The sequence below is a fragment of the Apaloderma vittatum genome, unplaced genomic scaffold (genome assembly GCF_000703405.1).
Source record: "Apaloderma vittatum isolate BGI_N311 unplaced genomic scaffold, ASM70340v1 scaffold3989, whole genome shotgun sequence".
NCBI lineage: Eukaryota > Metazoa > Chordata > Aves > Trogoniformes > Trogonidae > Apaloderma > Apaloderma vittatum.
In genome coordinates, this window is record NW_009733423.1 from 8,615 (window position 1) to 12,921 (window position 4,307).

Genomic DNA, 4,307 nt, shown 5'->3' on the forward strand with positions numbered 1-4,307 from the left:
TTTATTGGAAATTTACTTCTTCCTCAAGATTAAGTTATGACATTGGACTGCTACTGAGAAATACAGTGAACTTGGAATCACAGGGAAGAATTTTGCTTTTGAAGATATTTCTGCCAAAAAAAAAATCAAATTAATCTAGTTTAGAAAGATGTTCATTAAACATGAAAATGAAAGGAAGAAAGATAGCATGTTATCCGCTGCTGTATCATCTGACACTCAGTAAGCTGGTGGGTTTATTGAATATACACTGGTTTGGAAAATGTATAACCATTTGCATTATAAAAGCCCATATACAAATGTATTTTGGGTATAAAATCCCATATGTTGGCTGCTGTACTAATATTGGTTCAAGCAAATTATGCCTTGGCTTCACTAAATTAACATATCTATTTCAGTTAGACTGTTGTCATTTGGCAACAAATACTGTATTATTTATTCTGCGGCATAGATCAGGTTATATAAAATTAATGGTTGAACTTCATTCATATGGACTGAATTAAAATGCGTTGGCCAGAATGGAAAAGAAGGAAAGAGAAAGAAGGAGACCTTGGTTTGATTATGTTTATGTCTGTTCCAGTATCAGCACAGCGAGTGATGAGCAAGTGCTGACTGCAGTTTATACATTAAAAAATCAAAAAAAAAAAATTGACACTGGTGTATTTTTTTTTCTCATGAAGGTTTTAATTTACAACATATTGGGTTTTGCAGATACCAGTTGAAGTTCAATTTGTTTAAATGTAAAAAAAATTTATGGATTTTTAATGTCACTGGTTTGCTTTGTTGTCAAGTATTCAAGCCTCAGGCAGATATTCTGGATGACCTAGTCTGCAGATCCTGGCCATACAAAATGTAATCTTATCCATGTACATAGCTCAGAAATCTTCTACAGTGCTGTATTAACCATCTCTGTCCTGTAGCCATGTTCTTTCCCCACAGGCTTCCCAGCCCACACTGACCACCAGAGCAGAAAATTTACCAGTCACCCTCTTAGACGGTCAAGACCATAACTTAGCCATGTCTTATGCCTTCTCATAAATACTGTTTGCCTCTTTCTTTCCAGATCATATATGTGGATGCTTCCACTTGGGCTCTGCTTTCAGCTTTATCCTGTCCAAACTCCCTGTGATGTGAAGACTCTGAGATACTATGGACAAGAATTCCAGAAACACATAAGTAGGTTTTCCCCCTCTGGATCACCTCATTCAAATATTACCGTTCCTGGAATATCCTCAAGCTGTTTAGTCTCTTGGCTTTGCAGTTAAATGAACAACAACTTGTTCTGACCAGAGCTGAGAAAGGTGGAGGCAATGTTTCCTCTCCCATGGTATTCTCATTCCTTTGAATATTACTGCTATTATTCATAAGTCTAAAAAGAAGGTGCTTCCTCACATCCCTTGTATGTGCGATGGGCACTTGAATTGTCTTTAAATTTAACCCAGGTACTATTGCACTTCATCTCGTGACCTCTGGCTGCAGCTTCACATCTATTTGTCTACCCCTACACCTCGTAGTTTTAGTGGCTATCAAACTGTAGATAGGTAAGTGACTGCCAAACTTAAAAAAAAACCCAAACAACTAAACAAAAAACACTCTCCAGCTGATGGAAAGCACAATATTCTATCTACTGAACAGCAACTGCTGAAAGTTAACTGGCATTTGGGCTGACACTGATGACTTCTTACAAGAAATCAAAAATTCACTCCTCAGTTTCAAAGAATCCCAGTTCAATTTATTTGCTTTGTCAGAGAGATCACACAGGGGAGCTCCACTCTTCACAAACAACTGCTAGAAGAAAACTCTTGAAAGCAGGAGACAGAGGTTTCTTGGCTACTGGTCCACATTGTGATAGTTGTTTCTGGAATATATCAGACTGACTGTAAACCTCAGCACTTTCAGAACAAAATGTAAAACATTCTTCCACTGACCTTGCTTTCCCACAATGACACCACATAAAAAAACAGAGCAAGGAGAAAAAATACAGAGAGCTTTATGAGTGCACTTTAATAAATCAATAGGGGGTTTAGATACCACAGTGGTAGCTGCTGTATAAATACCCAGACAGGAAGATCCTGTCCTGGAAAATTAGAATAGGCAATTCCTGAACCTGTTATTGTTCAGTTTCACTTGAAGTGGGAGAAAGTCAGTGTTATTTTTTCGTCACTGGCAGAGAAAAGTCTGGTGTCTAACTCTCAACTGGTAAAAAAAAAGCTATATCCCTATGTCACTGGTGCTAGCTTGTTTTATACCACCAGGGATGTTGCCTGTGTGATCCAGCCAAGAGAAGAACCACAAGTTTCTTATATTTCTGATTATAAACAGACATAGAAAGAGCACAGTAGAGTTGAAATTATCTTCCATGTCTGCGTGTAATTAAAGAAAACAGAGGAAACTAGGCAATTGGTGTGAAAGCTGTATTATTTCTGAGGTTTACAGAAATAGAGATACTTTACACTCTTGATAATCTCCCATCTTTTACCAGTGCTTTTAAAATGTTATAGTGGTGTTCCTCCTTCTCTTCCACTGAGACAATATTGTGTGTATAGCCAAATTAACTATTTTTTGGCTAAGACCTAAGAGCTGTTTATACCAAAAAGTCTAGAAATACCATCTCTTAAAGCATGGCAAACACACTATATTACTAATGTATCTTCTCATTGCTGTACGATGCTCTCTTTTAATTTTGCAAAGGAGAGGTGAAATGAATGCCATCTACATTTTCAGACTCAGAAAAAGAGCTTTTCCTTCAAAGGAGAAGTTAACAAAATAGTGCTTGACTAAACTGAGAAGCAGGGATTCCAGGAAGGCAATATGTTAAGGAAGACAACCGAATAGAGAGAAATGCAAAATGTGAAACATGGGGCATAAAATGATGTGGAAAAGATCAAGGTTACAAACAGGCAAGGCAGAGTGGTATGAGAACAGCAAAAGCTAGTTAAGAGCATAATGGACCAAGGACCAGGTTTCTTGCAGCAAAGTGGATGATAATGTCAGGAAGCCAGTAGAAGAATCACACTGAAGAGAAATAATAGTATGCGACTGGGAAAGGAAGCTGTGAAGAATTGAATGTAATTCACAGTAGAAATAGAGCTGCAATGAAGGAAAGGGGGAAAGAGAAATGAAAATTAGACAGAAGATCTCTAGGAATGGATGAGCCAAAGTCCATCTTTGCAGGCTGAAAGATGAAAGGACAGAAAAGCTAATATGGGGCTTAATTGCCACTGTCATAGCTAATGAATTATTAACAAGTAAATTAAGAAATTGAGTAAATCCTTTCCCCATCTTGGCCAGCTCCCACTTCTGGCAGTCATCAGTGAAATGTAAAGCTCATTTTACAATTCCTTTCTCTCCCATTATGAAATGGCTGGCAGCACATTGTGGTTTGATGGTTTTCTTTAGATTTATTAGAACTTCTTCCATGGCCCTTTTAGGGTGGAATTCTGCCACCACAAACTTCTACACTATGAAGGACTCTTGATAAACTGTGCTGATGACATAACCACAGCAATTTCTCCAGTCCTTCCATGGTCCAGCCCAGGCTCAAAAGTCATCAACATTACCATGAAACTATTTGCAGTCAGAGCCTTAAAGAAAAGCTTAATTATATAAAGAAGTGGGTGCTACCCACAAAGCACAGTTCTGAATTTTCTTTTCTTGCTCAGAGAACTTCTCATCTAAACTATTCTGGAGCAAGGAAGAGATATACAGTTAGGAAAGAAGTAGAAGGGCACATGCCATGGTTTCAGGGGAGAAGAAGTGAGCAGACAATAGTTTCCTCCTCCCTCACTGCTACTGCACAGCGGACAGAGAAAGTTTCAGTCGCATTATGTAAGAAATGTTAGAAAACTGAGAAATCCTGCCCCGTTCTCTCTATCTCCCATGACAATTTGGCTGTTGGTCCTGCAGGAGATAAGGAAATAGATTATAATTTTGATTTTGGTTTGATTTTGTTTTGTTTTTTAACAGAAGAAAAACAGGGTAAACATAACACAAATCCCCTCGGTCTTTTCAGAATTTTTATTTCAACACAGAAAACGTTCAACCAAAACGAACACCTTCTGTCTATCATTCACTTTGCCCATTTTAGTCAAAACCATTTTTCGTTGGTGTTTTCAACAAATATTTACTGAATATTTTTATCTTAGTTGTCATGCTGTATGTCCCTGCTGCCATAAGCCTGGTATATACATTAAGTTTGCTTGGCAAGAGTTGTGTGCTGAAAGAATGTACAGGCAGAAAAGAAAGATCTGTGAAGTGTATTACATGAAAGTGGCCAGAATAGACCACAAAAAACACGCACAGACAGATTT